Source organism: Atractosteus spatula, unplaced genomic scaffold (assembly GCF_055471065.1).
Source record: "Atractosteus spatula isolate fAtrSpa1 unplaced genomic scaffold, fAtrSpa1.hap1 Scaffold_56, whole genome shotgun sequence".
Lineage (NCBI taxonomy): Eukaryota > Metazoa > Chordata > Actinopteri > Semionotiformes > Lepisosteidae > Atractosteus > Atractosteus spatula.
In genome coordinates, this window is record NW_028296886.1 from 24696 (window position 1) to 50940 (window position 26245).

General features: G+C 62.2%; 25 non-coding genes across 25 annotated transcripts; all 25 read right to left on the minus strand.

Moving 5' to 3' along the window:
- Positions 1–207: 207 nt before the first annotated feature.
- On the minus strand, positions 208–398 carry LOC148806177 (U2 spliceosomal RNA). Its single transcript, XR_016089696.1, has one exon. It is a non-coding gene; the product is annotated as a U2 spliceosomal RNA (small nuclear RNA).
- Positions 399–1180: 782 nt separating this feature from the next.
- Positions 1181–1371, minus strand: LOC148806178 (U2 spliceosomal RNA). Its single transcript, XR_016089697.1, has one exon. It is a non-coding gene; the product is annotated as a U2 spliceosomal RNA (small nuclear RNA).
- Positions 1372–2142: 771 nt separating this feature from the next.
- On the minus strand, positions 2143–2333 carry LOC148806179 (U2 spliceosomal RNA). Its single transcript, XR_016089698.1, has one exon. It is a non-coding gene; the product is annotated as a U2 spliceosomal RNA (small nuclear RNA).
- A 769-nt stretch (positions 2334–3102) lies between these two features.
- LOC148806180 (U2 spliceosomal RNA) lies at positions 3103–3293 on the minus strand. The gene has a single exon (XR_016089700.1). It is a non-coding gene; the product is annotated as a U2 spliceosomal RNA (small nuclear RNA).
- A 773-nt stretch (positions 3294–4066) lies between these two features.
- LOC148806181 (U2 spliceosomal RNA) lies at positions 4067–4257 on the minus strand. The gene has a single exon (XR_016089701.1). It is a non-coding gene; the product is annotated as a U2 spliceosomal RNA (small nuclear RNA).
- Positions 4258–5042: 785 nt separating this feature from the next.
- On the minus strand, positions 5043–5233 carry LOC148806182 (U2 spliceosomal RNA). The gene has a single exon (XR_016089702.1). It is a non-coding gene; the product is annotated as a U2 spliceosomal RNA (small nuclear RNA).
- A 773-nt stretch (positions 5234–6006) lies between these two features.
- LOC148806183 (U2 spliceosomal RNA) lies at positions 6007–6197 on the minus strand. The gene has a single exon (XR_016089703.1). It is a non-coding gene; the product is annotated as a U2 spliceosomal RNA (small nuclear RNA).
- Positions 6198–6984: 787 nt separating this feature from the next.
- On the minus strand, positions 6985–7175 carry LOC148806184 (U2 spliceosomal RNA). Its single transcript, XR_016089704.1, has one exon. It is a non-coding gene; the product is annotated as a U2 spliceosomal RNA (small nuclear RNA).
- A 773-nt stretch (positions 7176–7948) lies between these two features.
- LOC148806185 (U2 spliceosomal RNA) lies at positions 7949–8139 on the minus strand. The gene has a single exon (XR_016089705.1). It is a non-coding gene; the product is annotated as a U2 spliceosomal RNA (small nuclear RNA).
- A 783-nt stretch (positions 8140–8922) lies between these two features.
- LOC148806186 (U2 spliceosomal RNA) lies at positions 8923–9113 on the minus strand. The gene has a single exon (XR_016089706.1). It is a non-coding gene; the product is annotated as a U2 spliceosomal RNA (small nuclear RNA).
- A 775-nt stretch (positions 9114–9888) lies between these two features.
- LOC148806187 (U2 spliceosomal RNA) lies at positions 9889–10079 on the minus strand. The gene has a single exon (XR_016089707.1). It is a non-coding gene; the product is annotated as a U2 spliceosomal RNA (small nuclear RNA).
- A 787-nt stretch (positions 10080–10866) lies between these two features.
- Positions 10867–11060, minus strand: LOC148806188 (U2 spliceosomal RNA). The gene has a single exon (XR_016089691.1). It is a non-coding gene; the product is annotated as a U2 spliceosomal RNA (small nuclear RNA).
- Positions 11061–14288: 3228 nt separating this feature from the next.
- Positions 14289–14479, minus strand: LOC148806189 (U2 spliceosomal RNA). The gene has a single exon (XR_016089708.1). It is a non-coding gene; the product is annotated as a U2 spliceosomal RNA (small nuclear RNA).
- Positions 14480–15252: 773 nt separating this feature from the next.
- Positions 15253–15443, minus strand: LOC148806190 (U2 spliceosomal RNA). Its single transcript, XR_016089709.1, has one exon. It is a non-coding gene; the product is annotated as a U2 spliceosomal RNA (small nuclear RNA).
- A 781-nt stretch (positions 15444–16224) lies between these two features.
- LOC148806191 (U2 spliceosomal RNA) lies at positions 16225–16415 on the minus strand. Its single transcript, XR_016089711.1, has one exon. It is a non-coding gene; the product is annotated as a U2 spliceosomal RNA (small nuclear RNA).
- Positions 16416–17188: 773 nt separating this feature from the next.
- LOC148806192 (U2 spliceosomal RNA) lies at positions 17189–17379 on the minus strand. The gene has a single exon (XR_016089712.1). It is a non-coding gene; the product is annotated as a U2 spliceosomal RNA (small nuclear RNA).
- Positions 17380–18160: 781 nt separating this feature from the next.
- Positions 18161–18351, minus strand: LOC148806193 (U2 spliceosomal RNA). The gene has a single exon (XR_016089713.1). It is a non-coding gene; the product is annotated as a U2 spliceosomal RNA (small nuclear RNA).
- Positions 18352–19124: 773 nt separating this feature from the next.
- On the minus strand, positions 19125–19315 carry LOC148806194 (U2 spliceosomal RNA). Its single transcript, XR_016089714.1, has one exon. It is a non-coding gene; the product is annotated as a U2 spliceosomal RNA (small nuclear RNA).
- A 773-nt stretch (positions 19316–20088) lies between these two features.
- LOC148806195 (U2 spliceosomal RNA) lies at positions 20089–20279 on the minus strand. The gene has a single exon (XR_016089715.1). It is a non-coding gene; the product is annotated as a U2 spliceosomal RNA (small nuclear RNA).
- A 774-nt stretch (positions 20280–21053) lies between these two features.
- LOC148806196 (U2 spliceosomal RNA) lies at positions 21054–21244 on the minus strand. The gene has a single exon (XR_016089716.1). It is a non-coding gene; the product is annotated as a U2 spliceosomal RNA (small nuclear RNA).
- A 777-nt stretch (positions 21245–22021) lies between these two features.
- Positions 22022–22212, minus strand: LOC148806197 (U2 spliceosomal RNA). The gene has a single exon (XR_016089717.1). It is a non-coding gene; the product is annotated as a U2 spliceosomal RNA (small nuclear RNA).
- Positions 22213–22985: 773 nt separating this feature from the next.
- Positions 22986–23176, minus strand: LOC148806198 (U2 spliceosomal RNA). The gene has a single exon (XR_016089718.1). It is a non-coding gene; the product is annotated as a U2 spliceosomal RNA (small nuclear RNA).
- A 769-nt stretch (positions 23177–23945) lies between these two features.
- Positions 23946–24136, minus strand: LOC148806199 (U2 spliceosomal RNA). Its single transcript, XR_016089719.1, has one exon. It is a non-coding gene; the product is annotated as a U2 spliceosomal RNA (small nuclear RNA).
- A 775-nt stretch (positions 24137–24911) lies between these two features.
- Positions 24912–25102, minus strand: LOC148806200 (U2 spliceosomal RNA). The gene has a single exon (XR_016089720.1). It is a non-coding gene; the product is annotated as a U2 spliceosomal RNA (small nuclear RNA).
- A 773-nt stretch (positions 25103–25875) lies between these two features.
- Positions 25876–26066, minus strand: LOC148806201 (U2 spliceosomal RNA). The gene has a single exon (XR_016089722.1). It is a non-coding gene; the product is annotated as a U2 spliceosomal RNA (small nuclear RNA).
- Positions 26067–26245: the final 179 nt, after the last annotated feature.

A 26245-nucleotide genomic window follows, 5' to 3' on the forward strand; every position in this document is an offset into this window, starting at 1 on the left:
AAACGCACGGGAGCCGAAAAGGGGGCCGGCCTGCTTGCCGAGAGAGTCGAGGCGCGGGAAAGTGCACGGAGGGAGCACGGGAACGGGGAGGGGGAGAGAGAGAGACACAGAGACGCACAGATGGACGAGAGACGAGACCGGAGAGGAAGGAGCTCCGGTCCACCTCGCTTGCTTGCTAGCTACGTCTGTCTTTTCACCGCTGAGAGAAGGTAGTGCACCGTTCCCGGAGGCGCTGCAATACCGGGCCGATGCGTGGAGAGGACGGAGCAAGCTCCTGATCCAGCTCCCTGTTCCAAAAATCCGTTTAATATGTGGTCCCCCGATGGGGGACGTATCAGATATTAAACTGATAAGAACAGATACTACACTTGATCTTAGCCAAAAGGCCGAGAAGCGATGCCCGACGCCGGCCTTGGGCGGGCGCGCGGGCGTCCGGCTGGCGCGCAGCGGCGCAGGCCGACGCCTCTGGAGCCCGGTCCGCACGCGGCTGCCGGCCGCCCGGACTCCGCTCTCCCCCTCTCTTGCCTGCCTGCTTGCTCGCCTGCCTGCCCGCCAGTCCCGGGCGGGGGCCCTGCTCTTTGATCTCCTGTCAACGGCCCGACAACGACCGCAGCCGCGGGGGGCGCCAGCCGGCCGGCCTCCTTAGCTTAGGCCCCTCCCACCAGCAGCAGCCGTGCCGAGTGAGCTGCAAGCGAAAGCGGACCGTCGGCACCTGCGGGCAGAGGCAAGGGGCAGCGCTCTCTCGGGAGGGACGGGGACACACACACACCTGCCTGCCTGCCGAAAAAAAGAAAGAAAAGGTGTATATACTAAGTTTTTTGGAGGGAAAACGGCCGGCTGTCGAAAGGGGCCCGCCTGCAAGGACGGGGACACACACACACACACACACACACACACACACACACACACACACACACACAGCCACGCCTGCCTCCCTGGAAAAAGGAGGAAAAAACTAAGTTTTTGGGAGGGAAAACGCACGGGAGCCGAAAAGGGGGCCGGCCTGCTTGCCGAGAGAGTCGAGGCGCGGGAAAGTGCACGGAGGGAGCACGGGAACGGGGAGGGGGAGAGAGAGAGACACAGAGACACACAGATGGACGAGAGACGAGACCGGAGAGGAAGGAGCTCCGGTCCACCTCGCTTGCTTGCTAGCTACGTCTGTCTTTTCACCGCTGAGAGAAGGTAGTGCACCGTTCCCGGAGGCGCTGCAATACCGGGCCGATGCGTGGAGAGGACGGAGCAAGCTCCTGATCCAGCTCCCTGTTCCAAAAATCCGTTTAATATGTGGTCCCCCGATGGGGGACGTATCAGATATTAAACTGATAAGAACAGATACTACACTTGATCTTAGCCAAAAGGCCGAGAAGCGATGCCCGACGCCGGCCTTGGGCGGGCGCGCGGGCGTCCGGCTGGCGCGCAGCGGCGCAGGCCGACGCCTCTGGAGCCCGGTCCGCACGCGGCTGCCGGCCGCCCGGACTCCGCTCTCCCCCTCTCTTGCCTGCCTGCTTGCTCGCCTGCCTGCCCGCCAGTCCCGGGCGGGGGCCCTGCTCTTTGATCTCCTGTCAACGGCCCGACAACGACCGCAGCCGCGGGGGGCGCCAGCCGGCCGGCCTCCTTAGCTTAGGCCCCTCCCACCAGCAGCAGCCGTGCCGAGTGAGCTGCAAGCGAAAGCGGACCGTCGGCACCTGCGGGCAGAGGCAAGGGGCAGCGCTCTCTCGGGAGGGACGGGGACACACACACACCTGCCTGCCTGCCGAAAAAAAGAAAGAAAAGGTGTATATACTAAGTTTTTTGGAGGGAAAACGGCCGGCTGTCGAAAGGGGCCCGCCTGCAAGGACGGGGACACACACACACACACACACACACACACACACACACACAAGCCACGCCTGCCTCCCTGGAAAAAGGAGGAAAAAACTAAGTTTTTGGGAGGGAAAACGCACGGGAGCCGAAAAGGGGGCCGGCCTGCTTGCCGAGAGAGTCGAGGCGCGGGAAAGTGCACGGAGGGAGCACGGGAACGGGGAGGGGGAGAGAGAGAGACACAGAGACACACAGATGGACGAGAGACGAGACCGGAGAGGAAGGAGCTCCGGTCCACCTCGCTTGCTTGCTAGCTACGTCTGTCTTTTCACCGCTGAGAGAAGGTAGTGCACCGTTCCCGGAGGCGCTGCAATACCGGGCCGATGCGTGGAGAGGACGGAGCAAGCTCCTGATCCAGCTCCCTGTTCCAAAAATCCGTTTAATATGTGGTCCCCCGATGGGGGACGTATCAGATATTAAACTGATAAGAACAGATACTACACTTGATCTTAGCCAAAAGGCCGAGAAGCGATGCCCGACGCCGGCCTTGGGCGGGCGCGCGGGCGTCCGGCTGGCGCGCAGCGGCGCAGGCCGACGCCTCTGGAGCCCGGTCCGCACGCGGCTGCCGGCCGCCCGGACTCCGCTCTCCCCCTCTCTTGCCTGCCTGCTTGCTCGCCTGCCTGCCCGCCAGTCCCGGGCGGGGGCCCTGCTCTTTGATCTCCTGTCAACGGCCCGACAACGACCGCAGCCGCGGGGGGCGCCAGCCGGCCGGCCTCCTTAGCTTAGGCCCCTCCCACCAGCAGCAGCCGTGCCGAGTGAGCTGCAAGCGAAAGCGGACCGTCGGCACCTGCGGGCAGAGGCAAGGGGCAGCGCTCTCTCGGGAGGGACGGGGACACACACACACCTGCCTGCCTGCCGAAAAAAAGAAAGAAAAGGTGTATATACTAAGTTTTTTGGAGGGAAAACGGCCGGCTGTCGAAAGGGGCCCGCCTGCAAGGACGGGGACACACACACACACACACACACACACACACACACACAAGCCACGCCTGCCTCCCTGGAAAAAGGAGGAAAAAACTAAGTTTTTGGGAGGGAAAACGCACGGGAGCCGAAAAGGGGGCCGGCCTGCTTGCCGAGAGAGTCGAGGCGCGGGAAAGTGCACGGAGGGAGCACGGGAACGGGGAGGGGGAGAGAGAGAGACACAGAGACACACAGATGGACGAGAGACGAGACCGGAGAGGAAGGAGCTCCGGTCCACCTCGCTTGCTTGCTAGCTACGTCTGTCTTTTCACCGCTGAGAGAAGGTAGTGCACCGTTCCCGGAGGCGCTGCAATACCGGGCCGATGCGTGGAGAGGACGGAGCAAGCTCCTGATCCAGCTCCCTGTTCCAAAAATCCGTTTAATATGTGGTCCCCCGATGGGGGACGTATCAGATATTAAACTGATAAGAACAGATACTACACTTGATCTTAGCCAAAAGGCCGAGAAGCGATGCCCGACGCCGGCCTTGGGCGGGCGCGCGGGCGTCCGGCTGGCGCGCAGCGGCGCAGGCCGACGCCTCTGGAGCCCGGTCCGCACGCGGCTGCCGGCCGCCCGGACTCCGCTCTCCCCCTCTCTTGCCTGCCTGCTTGCTCGCCTGCCTGCCCGCCAGTCCCGGGCGGGGGCCCTGCTCTTTGATCTCCTGTCAACGGCCCGACAACGACCGCAGCCGCGGGGGGCGCCAGCCGGCCGGCCTCCTTAGCTTAGGCCCCTCCCACCAGCAGCAGCCGTGCCGAGTGAGCTGCAAGCGAAAGCGGACCGTCGGCACCTGCGGGCAGAGGCAAGGGGCAGCGCTCTCTCGGGAGGGACGGGGACACACACACACCTGCCTGCCTGCCGAAAAAAAGAAAGAAAAGGTGTATATACTAAGTTTTTTGGAGGGAAAACGGCCGGCTGTCGAAAGGGGCCCGCCTGCAAGGACGGGGACACACACACACACACACACACACACACACACACACACACAAGCCACGCCTGCCTCCCTGGAAAAAGGAGGAAAAAACTAAGTTTTTGGGAGGGAAAACGCACGGGAGCCGAAAAGGGGGCCGGCCTGCTTGCCGAGAGAGTCGAGGCGCGGGAAAGTGCACGGAGGGAGCACGGGAACGGGGAGGGGGAGAGAGAGAGACACAGAGACGCACAGATGGACGAGAGACGAGACCGGAGAGGAAGGAGCTCCGGTCCACCTCGCTTGCTTGCTAGCTACGTCTGTCTTTTCACCGCTGAGAGAAGGTAGTGCACCGTTCCCGGAGGCGCTGCAATACCGGGCCGATGCGTGGAGAGGACGGAGCAAGCTCCTGATCCAGCTCCCTGTTCCAAAAATCCGTTTAATATGTGGTCCCCCGATGGGGGACGTATCAGATATTAAACTGATAAGAACAGATACTACACTTGATCTTAGCCAAAAGGCCGAGAAGCGATGCCCGACGCCGGCCTTGGGCGGGCGCGCGGGCGTCCGGCTGGCGCGCAGCGGCGCAGGCCGACGCCTCTGGAGCCCGGTCCGCACGCGGCTGCCGGCCGCCCGGACTCCGCTCTCCCCCTCTCTTGCCTGCCTGCTTGCTCGCCTGCCTGCCCGCCAGTCCCGGGCGGGGGCCCTGCTCTTTGATCTCCTGTCAACGGCCCGACAACGACCGCAGCCGCGGGGGGCGCCAGCCGGCCGGCCTCCTTAGCTTAGGCCCCTCCCACCAGCAGCAGCCGTGCCGAGTGAGCTGCAAGCGAAAGCGGACCGTCGGCACCTGCGGGCAGAGGCAAGGGGCAGCGCTCTCTCGGGAGGGACGGGGACACACACACACCTGCCTGCCTGCCGAAAAAAAGAAAGAAAAGGTGTATATACTAAGTTTTTTGGAGGGAAAACGGCCGGCTGTCGAAAGGGGCCCGCCTGCAAGGACGGGGACACACACACACACACACACACACACACACACACACACACACACACACACACAAGCCACGCCTGCCTCCCTGGAAAAAGGAGGAAAAAACTAAGTTTTTGGGAGGGAAAACGCACGGGAGCCGAAAAGGGGGCCGGCCTGCTTGCCGAGAGAGTCGAGGCGCGGGAAAGTGCACGGAGGGAGCACGGGAACGGGGAGGGGGAGAGAGAGAGACACAGAGACACACAGATGGACGAGAGACGAGACCGGAGAGGAAGGAGCTCCGGTCCACCTCGCTTGCTTGCTAGCTACGTCTGTCTTTTCACCGCTGAGAGAAGGTAGTGCACCGTTCCCGGAGGCGCTGCAATACCGGGCCGATGCGTGGAGAGGACGGAGCAAGCTCCTGATCCAGCTCCCTGTTCCAAAAATCCGTTTAATATGTGGTCCCCCGATGGGGGACGTATCAGATATTAAACTGATAAGAACAGATACTACACTTGATCTTAGCCAAAAGGCCGAGAAGCGATGCCCGACGCCGGCCTTGGGCGGGCGCGCGGGCGTCCGGCTGGCGCGCAGCGGCGCAGGCCGACGCCTCTGGAGCCCGGTCCGCACGCGGCTGCCGGCCGCCCGGACTCCGCTCTCCCCCTCTCTTGCCTGCCTGCTTGCTCGCCTGCCTGCCCGCCAGTCCCGGGCGGGGGCCCTGCTCTTTGATCTCCTGTCAACGGCCCGACAACGACCGCAGCCGCGGGGGGCGCCAGCCGGCCGGCCTCCTTAGCTTAGGCCCCTCCCACCAGCAGCAGCCGTGCCGAGTGAGCTGCAAGCGAAAGCGGACCGTCGGCACCTGCGGGCAGAGGCAAGGGGCAGCGCTCTCTCGGGAGGGACGGGGACACACACACACCTGCCTGCCTGCCGAAAAAAAGAAAGAAAAGGTGTATATACTAAGTTTTTTGGAGGGAAAACGGCCGGCTGTCGAAAGGGGCCCGCCTGCAAGGACGGGGACACACACACACACACACACACACACACACACACACACACAAGCCACGCCTGCCTCCCTGGAAAAAGGAGGAAAAAACTAAGTTTTTGGGAGGGAAAACGCACGGGAGCCGAAAAGGGGGCCGGCCTGCTTGCCGAGAGAGTCGAGGCGCGGGAAAGTGCACGGAGGGAGCACGGGAACGGGGAGGGGGAGAGAGAGAGACACAGAGACGCACAGATGGACGAGAGACGAGACCGGAGAGGAAGGAGCTCCGGTCCACCTCGCTTGCTTGCTAGCTACGTCTGTCTTTTCACCGCTGAGAGAAGGTAGTGCACCGTTCCCGGAGGCGCTGCAATACCGGGCCGATGCGTGGAGAGGACGGAGCAAGCTCCTGATCCAGCTCCCTGTTCCAAAAATCCGTTTAATATGTGGTCCCCCGATGGGGGACGTATCAGATATTAAACTGATAAGAACAGATACTACACTTGATCTTAGCCAAAAGGCCGAGAAGCGATGCCCGACGCCGGCCTTGGGCGGGCGCGCGGGCGTCCGGCTGGCGCGCAGCGGCGCAGGCCGACGCCTCTGGAGCCCGGTCCGCACGCGGCTGCCGGCCGCCCGGACTCCGCTCTCCCCCTCTCTTGCCTGCCTGCTTGCTCGCCTGCCTGCCCGCCAGTCCCGGGCGGGGGCCCTGCTCTTTGATCTCCTGTCAACGGCCCGACAACGACCGCAGCCGCGGGGGGCGCCAGCCGGCCGGCCTCCTTAGCTTAGGCCCCTCCCACCAGCAGCAGCCGTGCCGAGTGAGCTGCAAGCGAAAGCGGACCGTCGGCACCTGCGGGCAGAGGCAAGGGGCAGCGCTCTCTCGGGAGGGACGGGGACACACACACACCTGCCTGCCTGCCGAAAAAAAGAAAGAAAAGGTGTATATACTAAGTTTTTTGGAGGGAAAACGGCCGGCTGTCGAAAGGGGCCCGCCTGCAAGGACGGGGACACACACACACACACACACACACACACACACACACACACACACACACACACACAAGCCACGCCTGCCTCCCTGGAAAAAGGAGGAAAAAACTAAGTTTTTGGGAGGGAAAACGCACGGGAGCCGAAAAGGGGGCCGGCCTGCTTGCCGAGAGAGTCGAGGCGCGGGAAAGTGCACGGAGGGAGCACGGGAACGGGGAGGGGGAGAGAGAGAGACACAGAGACACACAGATGGACGAGAGACGAGACCGGAGAGGAAGGAGCTCCGGTCCACCTCGCTTGCTTGCTAGCTACGTCTGTCTTTTCACCGCTGAGAGAAGGTAGTGCACCGTTCCCGGAGGCGCTGCAATACCGGGCCGATGCGTGGAGAGGACGGAGCAAGCTCCTGATCCAGCTCCCTGTTCCAAAAATCCGTTTAATATGTGGTCCCCCGATGGGGGACGTATCAGATATTAAACTGATAAGAACAGATACTACACTTGATCTTAGCCAAAAGGCCGAGAAGCGATGCCCGACGCCGGCCTTGGGCGGGCGCGCGGGCGTCCGGCTGGCGCGCAGCGGCGCAGGCCGACGCCTCTGGAGCCCGGTCCGCACGCGGCTGCCGGCCGCCCGGACTCCGCTCTCCCCCTCTCTTGCCTGCCTGCTTGCTCGCCTGCCTGCCCGCCAGTCCCGGGCGGGGGCCCTGCTCTTTGATCTCCTGTCAACGGCCCGACAACGACCGCAGCCGCGGGGGGCGCCAGCCGGCCGGCCTCCTTAGCTTAGGCCCCTCCCACCAGCAGCAGCCGTGCCGAGTGAGCTGCAAGCGAAAGCGGACCGTCGGCACCTGCGGGCAGAGGCAAGGGGCAGCGCTCTCTCGGGAGGGACGGGGACACACACACACCTGCCTGCCTGCCGAAAAAAAGAAAGAAAAGGTGTATATACTAAGTTTTTTGGAGGGAAAACGGCCGGCTGTCGAAAGGGGCCCGCCTGCAAGGACGGGGACACACACACACACACACACACACACACACACACACACACAAGCCACGCCTGCCTCCCTGGAAAAAGGAGGAAAAAACTAAGTTTTTGGGAGGGAAAACGCACGGGAGCCGAAAAGGGGGCCGGCCTGCTTGCCGAGAGAGTCGAGGCGCGGGAAAGTGCACGGAGGGAGCACGGGAACGGGGAGGGGGAGAGAGAGAGACACAGAGACACACAGATGGACGAGAGACGAGACCGGAGAGGAAGGAGCTCCGGTCCACCTCGCTTGCTTGCTAGCTACGTCTGTCTTTTCACCGCTGAGAGAAGGTAGTGCACCGTTCCCGGAGGCGCTGCAATACCGGGCCGATGCGTGGAGAGGACGGAGCAAGCTCCTGATCCAGCTCCCTGTTCCAAAAATCCGTTTAATATGTGGTCCCCCGATGGGGGACGTATCAGATATTAAACTGATAAGAACAGATACTACACTTGATCTTAGCCAAAAGGCCGAGAAGCGATGCCCGACGCCGGCCTTGGGCGGGCGCGCGGGCGTCCGGCTGGCGCGCAGCGGCGCAGGCCGACGCCTCTGGAGCCCGGTCCGCACGCGGCTGCCGGCCGCCCGGACTCCGCTCTCCCCCTCTCTTGCCTGCCTGCTTGCTCGCCTGCCTGCCCGCCAGTCCCGGGCGGGGGCCCTGCTCTTTGATCTCCTGTCAACGGCCCGACAACGACCGCAGCCGCGGGGGGCGCCAGCCGGCCGGCCTCCTTAGCTTAGGCCCCTCCCACCAGCAGCAGCCGTGCCGAGTGAGCTGCAAGCGAAAGCGGACCGTCGGCACCTGCGGGCAGAGGCAAGGGGCAGCGCTCTCTCGGGAGGGACGGGGACACACACACACCTGCCTGCCTGCCGAAAAAAAGAAAGAAAAGGTGTATATACTAAGTTTTTTGGAGGGAAAACGGCCGGCTGTCGAAAGGGGCCCGCCTGCAAGGACGGGGACACACACACACACACACACACACACACACACACACACACACACACACACAAGCCACGCCTGCCTCCCTGGAAAAAGGAGGAAAAAACTAAGTTTTTGGGAGGGAAAACGCACGGGAGCCGAAAAGGGGGCCGGCCTGCTTGCCGAGAGAGTCGAGGCGCGGGAAAGTGCACGGAGGGAGCACGGGAACGGGGAGGGGGAGAGAGAGAGACACAGAGACACACAGATGGACGAGAGACGAGACCGGAGAGGAAGGAGCTCCGGTCCACCTCGCTTGCTTGCTAGCTACGTCTGTCTTTTCACCGCTGAGAGAAGGTAGTGCACCGTTCCCGGAGGCGCTGCAATACCGGGCCGATGCGTGGAGAGGACGGAGCAAGCTCCTGATCCAGCTCCCTGTTCCAAAAATCCGTTTAATATGTGGTCCCCCGATGGGGGACGTATCAGATATTAAACTGATAAGAACAGATACTACACTTGATCTTAGCCAAAAGGCCGAGAAGCGATGCCCGACGCCGGCCTTGGGCGGGCGCGCGGGCGTCCGGCTGGCGCGCAGCGGCGCAGGCCGACGCCTCTGGAGCCCGGTCCGCACGCGGCTGCCGGCCGCCCGGACTCCGCTCTCCCCCTCTCTTGCCTGCCTGCTTGCTCGCCTGCCTGCCCGCCAGTCCCGGGCGGGGGCCCTGCTCTTTGATCTCCTGTCAACGGCCCGACAACGACCGCAGCCGCGGGGGGCGCCAGCCGGCCGGCCTCCTTAGCTTAGGCCCCTCCCACCAGCAGCAGCCGTGCCGAGTGAGCTGCAAGCGAAAGCGGACCGTCGGCACCTGCGGGCAGAGGCAAGGGGCAGCGCTCTCTCGGGAGGGACGGGGACACACACACACCTGCCTGCCTGCCGAAAAAAAGAAAGAAAAGGTGTATATACTAAGTTTTTTGGAGGGAAAACGGCCGGCTGTCGAAAGGGGCCCGCCTGCAAGGACGGGGACACACACACACACACACACACACACACACACACACACACACAAGCCACGCCTGCCTCCCTGGAAAAAGGAGGAAAAAACTAAGTTTTTGGGAGGGAAAACGCACGGGAGCCGAAAAGGGGGCCGGCCTGCTTGCCGAGAGAGTCGAGGCGCGGGAAAGTGCACGGAGGGAGCACGGGAACGGGGAGGGGGAGAGAGAGAGACACAGAGACACACAGATGGACGAGAGACGAGACCGGAGAGGAAGGAGCTCCGGTCCACCTCGCTTGCTTGCTAGCTACGTCTGTCTTTTCACCGCTGAGAGAAGGTAGTGCACCGTTCCCGGAGGCGCTGCAATACCGGGCCGATGCGTGGAGAGGACGGAGCAAGCTCCTGATCCAGCTCCCTGTTCCAAAAATCCGTTTAATATGTGGTCCCCCGATGGGGGACGTATCAGATATTAAACTGATAAGAACAGATACTACACTTGATCTTAGCCAAAAGGCCGAGAAGCGATGCCCGACGCCGGCCTTGGGCGGGCGCGCGGGCGTCCGGCTGGCGCGCAGCGGCGCAGGCCGACGCCTCTGGAGCCCGGTCCGCACGCGGCTGCCGGCCGCCCGGACTCCGCTCTCCCCCTCTCTTGCCTGCCTGCTTGCTCGCCTGCCTGCCCGCCAGTCCCGGGCGGGGGCCCTGCTCTTTGATCTCCTGTCAACGGCCCGACAACGACCGCAGCCGCGGGGGGCGCCAGCCGGCCGGCCTCCTTAGCTTAGGCCCCTCCCACCAGCAGCAGCCGTGCCGAGTGAGCTGCAAGCGAAAGCGGACCGTCGGCACCTGCGGGCAGAGGCAAGGGGCAGCGCTCTCTCGGGAGGGACGGGGACACACACACACCTGCCTGCCTGCCGAAAAAAAGAAAGAAAAGGTGTATATACTAAGTTTTTTGGAGGGAAAACGGCCGGCTGTCGAAAGGGGCCCGCCTGCAAGGACGGGGACACACACACACACACACACACACACACACACACACACACACACACACACACACAAGCCACGCCTGCCTCCCTGGAAAAAGGAGGAAAAAACTAAGTTTTTGGGAGGGAAAACGCACGGGAGCCGAAAAGGGGGCCGGCCTGCTTGCCGAGAGAGTCGAGGCGCGGGAAAGTGCACGGAGGGAGCACGGGAACGGGGAGGGGGAGAGAGAGAGACACAGAGACACACAGATGGACGAGAGACGAGACCGGAGAGGAAGGAGCTCCGGTCCACCTCGCTTGCTTGCTAGCTACGTCTGTCTTTTCACCGCTGAGAGAAGGTAGTGCACCGTTCCCGGAGGCGCTGCAATACCGGGCCGATGCGTGGAGAGGACGGAGCAAGCTCCTGATCCAGCTCCCTGTTCCAAAAATCCGTTTAATATGTGGTCCCCCGATGGGGGACGTATCAGATATTAAACTGATAAGAACAGATTTTTTTTTTTTTTTTTTTTTTTTTTTATTGAAAAACAGGTCATATATAAACAAACATCAATATTACAACCATACAATTCCATGAACAACCACAGAATTTAACATCCCTAAAAAGGACCTTAACAAAACCAAACACACCGTAAAGACAACCACACTAACAACCACAACTAACCAAGTCAGGGTGCCAAAAACCCCTCGCAACCAAAAAAAAAAACTTACATCGGATCCCCATATTGCACAAAACGAAACATTGTAATTCAACCAAGGAAAATACGTAACAAAAACAAGGGAAAGACTTTAAAAATCCCATAACCCGTAGGCATAACCCCCCAACTTAGAGCCCTCCACCCAACATTACCATAACCCCGCCCCTTCCTCAATCCATCCTCACCCCATCACTTCCTAACCAACCCCTCCGACAATTCCCGTGTCGCTGCCTCACATTCCTCCTTAGTCAAACTTAACAGTCGCACAGCAACCATCGCAACCCCCGATACCATATACTCAAATCTCATCGTCGGATGACGCCGCTCAAGATAATCAGTCAACCTTATCCACCCTTCATCCTGGACACTACACTGAAAACCCACCTCACAAACGAGTGAGAAATTCTTAACAGCCGGCCAGTCACCTAAAGCATACTCCCATCTGCCATCCCCTGAAACCTGAACCCGACCCCGCCTACGCTCTCCCCATTCCCCCAAAACCGAAACCTCTTTGCTAATCCCCGACCCCTCCCCAGTACTCCGTAGCGCCTCCTTATGCTTAGTTCCTTGCACCACTCCCGAATCACTAACCCCAGAAACTTCTACCCCACTTCCCAGCACTACTCCCACAGAGGAGAGACTACCGCTCTCCACTATCTCCCCTGTCTCCCCTCCAATACTCTCACCGACACTCCCTCCCTGACTCATCCCATCACTACCAGCCCCCCCCACCTCACTTCCCCCCTCCAAGGACCCGGGGTCCAACACCCCAAAGGGGTTGGGGTCCCCCCCAACTGTCCTACCTCCTTTAGCCTTGCACTGTTCAGCTACTGCCACTAATTTCCTCTTACTCTTCTGCTTCCGCTTCGCAAGGACGTCCCGTGCCCCCCTCTTTTCCTCATCAGACACCACCTCTCCCCAATCCATCCTCTCTCTCCCCTCCTCCCCCACCACCAGCTGTTTCTGCTTCCCCTCACCCTCCTTAATCACCCCCCCTGATGCTTCTGCCAAACCCACGACCATCGCCAAAGTCCGCGATAAACCCCCCTCACCCGACTCCCCCCCCAGTGTTCCAACTGTCTCTGGTACGACGTCCATTCCCTCACTCCCCGAATCACCGGCCCGGTCTATCACCTTCACCTCATCCAAGACCCGTTCCCTAGAAACCCGTGAACCCCTCCCACCCAAAGGCTCTGCTACACTCACTGCCCTCCGCTCAACCCGTCCCGACTGTTCCTCGAAAGACACTGGCTTTGTGGACACAGCCTGTGCATATGTCCTAACCCTCCCAGGGCACTTGCTATACATGTGCCCCCGTTCCCCACACAAGTTACACGCAGGCTCTGCCGTACAGCTTGCCACCACGTGCCCCTCTTCCCCACACCGACGACAAACCATACTCGGACAATTTACAGCAACATGCCCCTCCTTGCCACATCTGTGACAACCTCCTGGCTGGCCAGGGTAAAACAAATACCCATTATTAGCCCCTATCGCAAAGGTTGCAGGGGGGTGCACCACAGCCCCTCCCAAGGCCGCACTGGTCCGGAAGCGCACCAGGTACCTCCGCCTGCCATTCCAATACCTGCCCGGGTCCAAAACTCTTTGCCCCGTGCCCTGAACATCAACAAAACGTCTCAAAAAGAAGACAACCTCTTCGTCTGGCACAAAGGGGTTGAACAAATGTACTTGCAATGGTCTCAGTTCCCGTTCAAACAAAGGTTCCACAAAAAACACATCCAAAGGCGCACTATCTTTACTTGCCAAGACCTTTTCCCACACTCTCCGGCAAATAGCCTCCGATGCCAGTGTCACGTCCAGTGTCCCTTTGCCCACAAAGTCCTGAAAACAAAACACCTCTTCAACTTTCAAGGAAAAAAACTCCACCAAAATCCGGCGCTCAAAAACAGCCCGATCCAAAAACTCTCTTCCGACATCCATCCTCCTCAGCACGAAGCGCACAGAATCTCGCATCCGTCCCTCTCGAGACCGAAGGTCCTCCGCCGCCATTCCGCCCCTCTGCTCGCCCGCCATCGCCGTCGCAAAAGGAGATCCGCCAACCAAGTAACCTCCACGCCCTCCGCCTCCACCGCTCTCCTTGCTCAGCAGTCCTCCGGCCCAGGTCCTCCGCAAAGAAAACTCCTCGCCAGCTCCTCGCCAACTCCCCGGCAGCAAACAGTCCGCTCCTCCCGTCGCCTTCCCGACCCCCTGGACTAAGACCTCGGAATTGCGGGCTTGCCGGCTTAAACCTTGATCTTAGCCAAAAGGCCGAGAAGCGATGCCCGACGCCGGCCTTGGGCGGGCGCGCGGGCGTCCGGCTGGCGCGCAGCGGCGCAGGCCGACGCCTCTGGAGCCCGGTCCGCACGCGGCTGCCGGCCGCCCGGACTCCGCTCTCCCCCTCTCTTGCCTGCCTGCTTGCTCGCCTGCCTGCCCGCCAGTCCCGGGCGGGGGCCCTGCTCTTTGATCTCCTGTCAACGGCCCGACAACGACCGCAGCCGCGGGGGGCGCCAGCCGGCCGGCCTCCTTAGCTTAGGCCCCTCCCACCAGCAGCAGCCGTGCCGAGTGAGCTGCAAGCGAAAGCGGACCGTCGGCACCTGCGGGCAGAGGCAAGGGGCAGCGCTCTCTCGGGAGGGACGGGGACACACACACACCTGCCTGCCTGCCGAAAAAAAGAAAGAAAAGGTGTATATACTAAGTTTTTTGGAGGGAAAACGGCCGGCTGTCGAAAGGGGCCCGCCTGCAAGGACGGGGACACACACACACACACACACACACACACACACACACACACACACACACACAAGCCACGCCTGCCTCCCTGGAAAAAGGAGGAAAAAACTAAGTTTTTGGGAGGGAAAACGCACGGGAGCCGAAAAGGGGGCCGGCCTGCTTGCCGAGAGAGTCGAGGCGCGGGAAAGTGCACGGAGGGAGCACGGGAACGGGGAGGGGGAGAGAGAGAGACACAGAGACACACAGATGGACGAGAGACGAGACCGGAGAGGAAGGAGCTCCGGTCCACCTCGCTTGCTTGCTAGCTACGTCTGTCTTTTCACCGCTGAGAGAAGGTAGTGCACCGTTCCCGGAGGCGCTGCAATACCGGGCCGATGCGTGGAGAGGACGGAGCAAGCTCCTGATCCAGCTCCCTGTTCCAAAAATCCGTTTAATATGTGGTCCCCCGATGGGGGACGTATCAGATATTAAACTGATAAGAACAGATACTACACTTGATCTTAGCCAAAAGGCCGAGAAGCGATGCCCGACGCCGGCCTTGGGCGGGCGCGCGGGCGTCCGGCTGGCGCGCAGCGGCGCAGGCCGACGCCTCTGGAGCCCGGTCCGCACGCGGCTGCCGGCCGCCCGGACTCCGCTCTCCCCCTCTCTTGCCTGCCTGCTTGCTCGCCTGCCTGCCCGCCAGTCCCGGGCGGGGGCCCTGCTCTTTGATCTCCTGTCAACGGCCCGACAACGACCGCAGCCGCGGGGGGCGCCAGCCGGCCGGCCTCCTTAGCTTAGGCCCCTCCCACCAGCAGCAGCCGTGCCGAGTGAGCTGCAAGCGAAAGCGGACCGTCGGCACCTGCGGGCAGAGGCAAGGGGCAGCGCTCTCTCGGGAGGGACGGGGACACACACACACCTGCCTGCCTGCCGAAAAAAAGAAAGAAAAGGTGTATATACTAAGTTTTTTGGAGGGAAAACGGCCGGCTGTCGAAAGGGGCCCGCCTGCAAGGACGGGGACACACACACACACACACACACACACACACACACACACACAAGCCACGCCTGCCTCCCTGGAAAAAGGAGGAAAAAACTAAGTTTTTGGGAGGGAAAACGCACGGGAGCCGAAAAGGGGGCCGGCCTGCTTGCCGAGAGAGTCGAGGCGCGGGAAAGTGCACGGAGGGAGCACGGGAACGGGGAGGGGGAGAGAGAGAGACACAGAGACACACAGATGGACGAGAGACGAGACCGGAGAGGAAGGAGCTCCGGTCCACCTCGCTTGCTTGCTAGCTACGTCTGTCTTTTCACCGCTGAGAGAAGGTAGTGCACCGTTCCCGGAGGCGCTGCAATACCGGGCCGATGCGTGGAGAGGACGGAGCAAGCTCCTGATCCAGCTCCCTGTTCCAAAAATCCGTTTAATATGTGGTCCCCCGATGGGGGACGTATCAGATATTAAACTGATAAGAACAGATACTACACTTGATCTTAGCCAAAAGGCCGAGAAGCGATGCCCGACGCCGGCCTTGGGCGGGCGCGCGGGCGTCCGGCTGGCGCGCAGCGGCGCAGGCCGACGCCTCTGGAGCCCGGTCCGCACGCGGCTGCCGGCCGCCCGGACTCCGCTCTCCCCCTCTCTTGCCTGCCTGCTTGCTCGCCTGCCTGCCCGCCAGTCCCGGGCGGGGGCCCTGCTCTTTGATCTCCTGTCAACGGCCCGACAACGACCGCAGCCGCGGGGGGCGCCAGCCGGCCGGCCTCCTTAGCTTAGGCCCCTCCCACCAGCAGCAGCCGTGCCGAGTGAGCTGCAAGCGAAAGCGGACCGTCGGCACCTGCGGGCAGAGGCAAGGGGCAGCGCTCTCTCGGGAGGGACGGGGACACACACACACCTGCCTGCCTGCCGAAAAAAAGAAAGAAAAGGTGTATATACTAAGTTTTTTGGAGGGAAAACGGCCGGCTGTCGAAAGGGGCCCGCCTGCAAGGACGGGGACACACACACACACACACACACACACACACACACACACACACACACACAAGCCACGCCTGCCTCCCTGGAAAAAGGAGGAAAAAACTAAGTTTTTGGGAGGGAAAACGCACGGGAGCCGAAAAGGGGGCCGGCCTGCTTGCCGAGAGAGTCGAGGCGCGGGAAAGTGCACGGAGGGAGCACGGGAACGGGGAGGGGGAGAGAGAGAGACACAGAGACACACAGATGGACGAGAGACGAGACCGGAGAGGAAGGAGCTCCGGTCCACCTCGCTTGCTTGCTAGCTACGTCTGTCTTTTCACCGCTGAGAGAAGGTAGTGCACCGTTCCCGGAGGCGCTGCAATACCGGGCCGATGCGTGGAGAGGACGGAGCAAGCTCCTGATCCAGCTCCCTGTTCCAAAAATCCGTTTAATATGTGGTCCCCCGATGGGGGACGTATCAGATATTAAACTGATAAGAACAGATACTACACTTGATCTTAGCCAAAAGGCCGAGAAGCGATGCCCGACGCCGGCCTTGGGCGGGCGCGCGGGCGTCCGGCTGGCGCGCAGCGGCGCAGGCCGACGCCTCTGGAGCCCGGTCCGCACGCGGCTGCCGGCCGCCCGGACTCCGCTCTCCCCCTCTCTTGCCTGCCTGCTTGCTCGCCTGCCTGCCCGCCAGTCCCGGGCGGGGGCCCTGCTCTTTGATCTCCTGTCAACGGCCCGACAACGACCGCAGCCGCGGGGGGCGCCAGCCGGCCGGCCTCCTTAGCTTAGGCCCCTCCCACCAGCAGCAGCCGTGCCGAGTGAGCTGCAAGCGAAAGCGGACCGTCGGCACCTGCGGGCAGAGGCAAGGGGCAGCGCTCTCTCGGGAGGGACGGGGACACACACACACCTGCCTGCCTGCCGAAAAAAAGAAAGAAAAGGTGTATATACTAAGTTTTTTGGAGGGAAAACGGCCGGCTGTCGAAAGGGGCCCGCCTGCAAGGACGGGGACACACACACACACACACACACACACACACACACACACACAAGCCACGCCTGCCTCCCTGGAAAAAGGAGGAAAAAACTAAGTTTTTGGGAGGGAAAACGCACGGGAGCCGAAAAGGGGGCCGGCCTGCTTGCCGAGAGAGTCGAGGCGCGGGAAAGTGCACGGAGGGAGCACGGGAACGGGGAGGGGGAGAGAGAGAGACACAGAGACACACAGATGGACGAGAGACGAGACCGGAGAGGAAGGAGCTCCGGTCCACCTCGCTTGCTTGCTAGCTACGTCTGTCTTTTCACCGCTGAGAGAAGGTAGTGCACCGTTCCCGGAGGCGCTGCAATACCGGGCCGATGCGTGGAGAGGACGGAGCAAGCTCCTGATCCAGCTCCCTGTTCCAAAAATCCGTTTAATATGTGGTCCCCCGATGGGGGACGTATCAGATATTAAACTGATAAGAACAGATACTACACTTGATCTTAGCCAAAAGGCCGAGAAGCGATGCCCGACGCCGGCCTTGGGCGGGCGCGCGGGCGTCCGGCTGGCGCGCAGCGGCGCAGGCCGACGCCTCTGGAGCCCGGTCCGCACGCGGCTGCCGGCCGCCCGGACTCCGCTCTCCCCCTCTCTTGCCTGCCTGCTTGCTCGCCTGCCTGCCCGCCAGTCCCGGGCGGGGGCCCTGCTCTTTGATCTCCTGTCAACGGCCCGACAACGACCGCAGCCGCGGGGGGCGCCAGCCGGCCGGCCTCCTTAGCTTAGGCCCCTCCCACCAGCAGCAGCCGTGCCGAGTGAGCTGCAAGCGAAAGCGGACCGTCGGCACCTGCGGGCAGAGGCAAGGGGCAGCGCTCTCTCGGGAGGGACGGGGACACACACACACCTGCCTGCCTGCCGAAAAAAAGAAAGAAAAGGTGTATATACTAAGTTTTTTGGAGGGAAAACGGCCGGCTGTCGAAAGGGGCCCGCCTGCAAGGACGGGGACACACACACACACACACACACACACACACACACACACACACACACACAAGCCACGCCTGCCTCCCTGGAAAAAGGAGGAAAAAACTAAGTTTTTGGGAGGGAAAACGCACGGGAGCCGAAAAGGGGGCCGGCCTGCTTGCCGAGAGAGTCGAGGCGCGGGAAAGTGCACGGAGGGAGCACGGGAACGGGGAGGGGGAGAGAGAGAGACACAGAGACACACAGATGGACGAGAGACGAGACCGGAGAGGAAGGAGCTCCGGTCCACCTCGCTTGCTTGCTAGCTACGTCTGTCTTTTCACCGCTGAGAGAAGGTAGTGCACCGTTCCCGGAGGCGCTGCAATACCGGGCCGATGCGTGGAGAGGACGGAGCAAGCTCCTGATCCAGCTCCCTGTTCCAAAAATCCGTTTAATATGTGGTCCCCCGATGGGGGACGTATCAGATATTAAACTGATAAGAACAGATACTACACTTGATCTTAGCCAAAAGGCCGAGAAGCGATGCCCGACGCCGGCCTTGGGCGGGCGCGCGGGCGTCCGGCTGGCGCGCAGCGGCGCAGGCCGACGCCTCTGGAGCCCGGTCCGCACGCGGCTGCCGGCCGCCCGGACTCCGCTCTCCCCCTCTCTTGCCTGCCTGCTTGCTCGCCTGCCTGCCCGCCAGTCCCGGGCGGGGGCCCTGCTCTTTGATCTCCTGTCAACGGCCCGACAACGACCGCAGCCGCGGGGGGCGCCAGCCGGCCGGCCTCCTTAGCTTAGGCCCCTCCCACCAGCAGCAGCCGTGCCGAGTGAGCTGCAAGCGAAAGCGGACCGTCGGCACCTGCGGGCAGAGGCAAGGGGCAGCGCTCTCTCGGGAGGGACGGGGACACACACACACCTGCCTGCCTGCCGAAAAAAAGAAAGAAAAGGTGTATATACTAAGTTTTTTGGAGGGAAAACGGCCGGCTGTCGAAAGGGGCCCGCCTGCAAGGACGGGGACACACACACACACACACACACACACACACACACACACACAAGCCACGCCTGCCTCCCTGGAAAAAGGAGGAAAAAACTAAGTTTTTGGGAGGGAAAACGCACGGGAGCCGAAAAGGGGGCCGGCCTGCTTGCCGAGAGAGTCGAGGCGCGGGAAAGTGCACGGAGGGAGCACGGGAACGGGGAGGGGGAGAGAGAGAGACACAGAGACACACAGATGGACGAGAGACGAGACCGGAGAGGAAGGAGCTCCGGTCCACCTCGCTTGCTTGCTAGCTACGTCTGTCTTTTCACCGCTGAGAGAAGGTAGTGCACCGTTCCCGGAGGCGCTGCAATACCGGGCCGATGCGTGGAGAGGACGGAGCAAGCTCCTGATCCAGCTCCCTGTTCCAAAAATCCGTTTAATATGTGGTCCCCCGATGGGGGACGTATCAGATATTAAACTGATAAGAACAGATACTACACTTGATCTTAGCCAAAAGGCCGAGAAGCGATGCCCGACGCCGGCCTTGGGCGGGCGCGCGGGCGTCCGGCTGGCGCGCAGCGGCGCAGGCCGACGCCTCTGGAGCCCGGTCCGCACGCGGCTGCCGGCCGCCCGGACTCCGCTCTCCCCCTCTCTTGCCTGCCTGCTTGCTCGCCTGCCTGCCCGCCAGTCCCGGGCGGGGGCCCTGCTCTTTGATCTCCTGTCAACGGCCCGACAACGACCGCAGCCGCGGGGGGCGCCAGCCGGCCGGCCTCCTTAGCTTAGGCCCCTCCCACCAGCAGCAGCCGTGCCGAGTGAGCTGCAAGCGAAAGCGGACCGTCGGCACCTGCGGGCAGAGGCAAGGGGCAGCGCTCTCTCGGGAGGGACGGGGACACACACACACCTGCCTGCCTGCCGAAAAAAAGAAAGAAAAGGTGTATATACTAAGTTTTTTGGAGGGAAAACGGCCGGCTGTCGAAAGGGGCCCGCCTGCAAGGACGGGGACACACACACACACACACACACACACACACACACACACACAAGCCACGCCTGCCTCCCTGGAAAAAGGAGGAAAAAACTAAGTTTTTGGGAGGGAAAACGCACGGGAGCCGAAAAGGGGGCCGGCCTGCTTGCCGAGAGAGTCGAGGCGCGGGAAAGTGCACGGAGGGAGCACGGGAACGGGGAGGGGGAGAGAGAGAGACACAGAGACACACAGATGGACGAGAGACGAGACCGGAGAGGAAGGAGCTCCGGTCCACCTCGCTTGCTTGCTAGCTACGTCTGTCTTTTCACCGCTGAGAGAAGGTAGTGCACCGTTCCCGGAGGCGCTGCAATACCGGGCCGATGCGTGGAGAGGACGGAGCAAGCTCCTGATCCAGCTCCCTGTTCCAAAAATCCGTTTAATATGTGGTCCCCCGATGGGGGACGTATCAGATATTAAACTGATAAGAACAGATACTACACTTGATCTTAGCCAAAAGGCCGAGAAGCGATGCCCGACGCCGGCCTTGGGCGGGCGCGCGGGCGTCCGGCTGGCGCGCAGCGGCGCAGGCCGACGCCTCTGGAGCCCGGTCCGCACGCGGCTGCCGGCCGCCCGGACTCCGCTCTCCCCCTCTCTTGCCTGCCTGCTTGCTCGCCTGCCTGCCCGCCAGTCCCGGGCGGGGGCCCTGCTCTTTGATCTCCTGTCAACGGCCCGACAACGACCGCAGCCGCGGGGGGCGCCAGCCGGCCGGCCTCCTTAGCTTAGGCCCCTCCCACCAGCAGCAGCCGTGCCGAGTGAGCTGCAAGCGAAAGCGGACCGTCGGCACCTGCGGGCAGAGGCAAGGGGCAGCGCTCTCTCGGGAGGGACGGGGACACACACACACCTGCCTGCCTGCCGAAAAAAAGAAAGAAAAGGTGTATATACTAAGTTTTTTGGAGGGAAAACGGCCGGCTGTCGAAAGGGGCCCGCCTGCAAGGACGGGGCACACACACACACACACACACACACACACACACACACACACAAGCCACGCCTGCCTCCCTGGAAAAAGGAGGAAAAAACTAAGTTTTTGGGAGGGAAAACGCACGGGAGCCGAAAAGGGGGCCGGCCTGCTTGCCGAGAGAGTCGAGGCGCGGGAAAGTGCACGGAGGGAGCACGGGAACGGGGAGGGGGAGAGAGAGAGACACAGAGACACACAGATGGACGAGAGACGAGACCGGAGAGGAAGGAGCTCCGGTCCACCTCGCTTGCTTGCTAGCTACGTCTGTCTTTTCACCGCTGAGAGAAGGTAGTGCACCGTTCCCGGAGGCGCTGCAATACCGGGCCGATGCGTGGAGAGGACGGAGCAAGCTCCTGATCCAGCTCCCTGTTCCAAAAATCCGTTTAATATGTGGTCCCCCGATGGGGGACGTATCAGATATTAAACTGATAAGAACAGATACTACACTTGATCTTAGCCAAAAGGCCGAGAAGCGATGCCCGACGCCGGCCTTGGGCGGGCGCGCGGGCGTCCGGCTGGCGCGCAGCGGCGCAGGCCGACGCCTCTGGAGCCCGGTCCGCACGCGGCTGCCGGCCGCCCGGACTCCGCTCTCCCCCTCTCTTGCCTGCCTGCTTGCTCGCCTGCCTGCCCGCCAGTCCCGGGCGGGGGCCCTGCTCTTTGATCTCCTGTCAACGGCCCGACAACGACCGCAGCCGCGGGGGGCGCCAGCCGGCCGGCCTCCTTAGCTTAGGCCCCTCCCACCAGCAGCAGCCGTGCCGAGTGAGCTGCAAGCGAAAGCGGACCGTCGGCACCTGCGGGCAGAGGCAAGGGGCAGCGCTCTCTCGGGAGGGACGGGGACACACACACACCTGCCTGCCTGCCGAAAAAAAGAAAGAAAAGGTGTATATACTAAGTTTTTTGGAGGGAAAACGGCCGGCTGTCGAAAGGGGCCCGCCTGCAAGGACGGGGACACACACACACACACACACACACACACACACACACACACACACAAGCCACGCCTGCCTCCCTGGAAAAAGGAGGAAAAAACTAAGTTTTTGGGAGGGAAAACGCACGGGAGCCGAAAAGGGGGCCGGCCTGCTTGCCGAGAGAGTCGAGGCGCGGGAAAGTGCACGGAGGGAGCACGGGAACGGGGAGGGGGAGAGAGAGAGACACAGAGACACACAGATGGACGAGAGACGAGACCGGAGAGGAAGGAGCTCCGGTCCACCTCGCTTGCTTGCTAGCTACGTCTGTCTTTTCACCGCTGAGAGAAGGTAGTGCACCGTTCCCGGAGGCGCTGCAATACCGGGCCGATGCGTGGAGAGGACGGAGCAAGCTCCTGATCCAGCTCCCTGTTCCAAAAATCCGTTTAATATGTGGTCCCCCGATGGGGGACGTATCAGATATTAAACTGATAAGAACAGATACTACACTTGATCTTAGCCAAAAGGCCGAGAAGCGATGCCCGACGCCGGCCTTGGGCGGGCGCGCGGGCGTCCGGCTGGCGCGCAGCGGCGCAGGCCGACGCCTCTGGAGCCCGGTCCGCACGCGGCTGCCGGCCGCCCGGACTCCGCTCTCCCCCTCTCTTGCCTGCCTGCTTGCTCGCCTGCCTGCCCGCCAGTCCCGGGCGGGGGCCCTGCTCTTTGATCTCCTGTCAACGGCCCGACAACGACCGCAGCCGCGGGGGGCGCCAGCCGGCCGGCCTCCTTAGCTTAGGCCCCTCCCACCAGCAGCAGCCGTGCCGAGTGAGCTGCAAGCGAAAGCGGACCGTCGGCACCTGCGGGCAGAGGCAAGGGGCAGCGCTCTCTCGGGAGGGACGGGGACACACACACACCTGCCTGCCTGCCGAAAAAAAGAAAGAAAAGGTGTATATACTAAGTTTTTTGGAGGGAAAACGGCCGGCTGTCGAAAGGGGCCCGCCTGCAAGGACGGGGACACACACACACACACACACACACACACACACACACACACAAGCCACGCCTGCCTCCCTGGAAAAAGGAGGAAAAAACTAAGTTTTTGGGAGGGAAAACGCACGGGAGCCGAAAAGGGGGCCGGCCTGCTTGCCGAGAGAGTCGAGGCGCGGGAAAGTGCACGGAGGGAGCACGGGAACGGGGAGGGGGAGAGAGAGAGACACAGAGACACACAGATGGACGAGAGACGAGACCGGAGAGGAAGGAGCTCCGGTCCACCTCGCTTGCTTGCTAGCTACGTCTGTCTTTTCACCGCTGAGAGAAGGTAGTGCACCGTTCCCGGAGGCGCTGCAATACCGGGCCGATGCGTGGAGAGGACGGAGCAAGCTCCTGATCCAGCTCCCTGTTCCAAAAATCCGTTTAATATGTGGTCCCCCGATGGGGGACGTATCAGATATTAAACTGATAAGAACAGATACTACACTTGATCTTAGCCAAAAGGCCGAGAAGCGATGCCCGACGCCGGCCTTGGGCGGGCGCGCGGGCGTCCGGCTGGCGCGCAGCGGCGCAGGCCGACGCCTCTGGAGCCCGGTCCGCACGCGGCTGCCGGCCGCCCGGACTCCGCTCTCCCCCTCTCTTGCCTGCCTGCTTGCTCGCCTGCCTGCCCGCCAGTCCCGGGCGGGGGCCCTGCTCTTTGATCTCCTGTCAACGGCCCGACAACGACCGCAGCCGCGGGGGGCGCCAGCCGGCCGGCCTCCTTAGCTTAGGCCCCTCCCACCAGCAGCAGCCGTGCCGAGTGAGCTGCAAGCGAAAGCGGACCGTCGGCACCTGCGGGCAGAGGCAAGGGGCAGCGCTCTCTCGGGAGGGACGGGGACACACACACACCTGCCTGCCTGCCGAAAAAAAGAAAGAAAAGGTGTATATACTAAGTTTTTTGGAGGGAAAACGGCCGGCTGTCGAAAGGGGCCCGCCTGCAAGGACGGGGACACACACACACACACACACACACACACACACACACAAGCCACGCCTGCCTCCCTGGAAAAAGGAGGAAAAAACTAAGTTTTTGGGAGGGAAAACGCACGGGAGCCGAAAAGGGGGCCGGCCTGCTTGCCGAGAGAGTCGAGGCGCGGGAAAGTGCACGGAGGGAGCACGGGAACGGGGAGGGGGAGAGAGAGAGACACAGAGACACACAGATGGACGAGAGACGAGACCGGAGAGGAAGGAGCTCCGGTCCACCTCGCTTGCTTGCTAGCTACGTCTGTCTTTTCACCGCTGAGAGAAGGTAGTGCACCGTTCCCGGAGGCGCTGCAATACCGGGCCGATGCGTGGAGAGGACGGAGCAAGCTCCTGATCCAGCTCCCTGTTCCAAAAATCCGTTTAATATGTGGTCCCCCGATGGGGGACGTATCAGATATTAAACTGATAAGAACAGATACTACACTTGATCTTAGCCAAAAGGCCGAGAAGCGATGCCCGACGCCGGCCTTGGGCGGGCGCGCGGGCGTCCGGCTGGCGCGCAGCGGCGCAGGCCGACGCCTCTGGAGCCCGGTCCGCACGCGGCTGCCGGCCGCCCGGACTCCGCTCTCCCCCTCTCTTGCCTGCCTGCTTGCTCGCCTGCCTGCCCGCCAGTCCCGGGCGGGGGCCCTGCTCTTTGATCTCCTGTCAACGGCCCGACAACGACCGCAGCCGCGGGGGGCGCCAGCCGGCCGGCCTCCTTAGCTTAGGCCCCTCCCACCAGCAGCAGCCGTGCCGAGTGAGCTGCAAGCGAAAGCGGACCGTCGGCACCTGCGGGCAGAGGCAAGGGGCAGCGCTCTCTCGGGAGGGACGGGGACACACACACACCTGCCTGCCTGCCGAAAAAAAGAAAGAAAAGGTGTATATACTAAGTTTTTTGGAGGGAAAACGGCCGGCTGTCGAAAGGGGCCCGCCTGCAAGGACGGGGACACACACACACACACACACACACACACACACACACACACACAAGCCACGCCTGCCTCCCTGGAAAAAGGAGGAAAAAACTAAGTTTTTGGGAGGGAAAACGCACGGGAGCCGAAAAGGGGGCCGGCCTGCTTGCCGAGAGAGTCGAGGCGCGGGAAAGTGCACGGAGGGAGCACGGGAACGGGGAGGGGGAGAGAGAGAGACACAGAGACACACAGATGGACGAGAGACGAGACCGGAGAGGAAGGAGCTCCGGTCCACCTCGCTTGCTTGCTAGCTACGTCTGTCTTTTCACCGCTGAGAGAAGGTAGTGCACCGTTCCCGGAGGCGCTGCAATACCGGGCCGATGCGTGGAGAGGACGGAGCAAGCTCCTGATCCAGCTCCCTGTTCCAAAAATCCGTTTAATATGTGGTCCCCCGATGGGGGACGTATCAGATATTAAACTGATAAGAACAGATACTACACTTGATCTTAGCCAAAAGGCCGAGAAGCGATGCCCGACGCCGGCCTTGGGCGGGCGCGCGGGCGTCCGGCTGGCGCGCAGCGGCGCAGGCCGACGCCTCTGGAGCCCGGTCCGCACGCGGCTGCCGGCCGCCCGGACTCCGCTCTCCCCCTCTCTTGCCTGCCTGCTTGCTCGCCTGCCTGCCCGCCAGTCCCGGGCGGGGGCCCTGCTCTTTGATCTCCTGTCAACGGCCCGACAACGACCGCAGCCGCGGGGGGCGCCAGCCGGCCGGCCTCCTTAGCTTAGGCCCCTCCCACCAGCAGCAGCCGTGCCGAGTGAGCTGCAAGCGAAAGCGGACCGTCGGCACCTGCGGGCAGAGGCAAGGGGCAGCGCTCTCTCGGGAGGGACGGGGACACACACACACCTGCCTGCCTGCCGAAAAAAAGAAAGAAAAGGTGTATATACTAAGTTTTTTGGAGGGAAAACGGCCGGCTGTCGAAAGGGGCCCGCCTGCAAGGACGGGGACACACACACACACACACACACACACACACACACACACACAAGCCACGCCTGCCTCCCTGGAAAAAGGAGGAAAAAACTAAGTTTTTGGGAGGGAAAACGCACGGGAGCCGAAAAGGGGGCCGGCCTGCTTGCCGAGAGAGTCGAGGCGCGGGAAAGTGCACGGAGGGAGCACGGGAACGGGGAGGGGGAGAGAGAGAGACACAGAGACACACAGATGGACGAGAGACGAGACCGGAGAGGAAGGAGCTCCGGTCCACCTCGCTTGCTTGCTAGCTACGTCTGTCTTTTCACCGCTGAGAGAAGGTAGTGCACCGTTCCCGGAGGCGCTGCAATACCGGGCCGATGCGTGGAGAGGACGGAGCAAGCTCCTGATCCAGCTCCCTGTTCCAAAAATCCGTTTAATATGTGGTCCCCCGATGGGGGACGTATCAGATATTAAACTGATAAGAACAGATACTACACTTGATCTTAGCCAAAAGGCCGAGAAGCGATGCCCGACGCCGGCCTTGGGCGGGCGCGCGGGCGTCCGGCTGGCGCGCAGCGGCGCAGGCCGACGCCTCTGGAGCCCGGTCCGCACGCGGCTGCCGGCCGCCCGGACTCCGCTCTCCCCCTCTCTTGCCTGCCTGCTTGCTCGCCTGCCTGCCCGCCAGTCCCGGGCGGGGGCCCTGCTC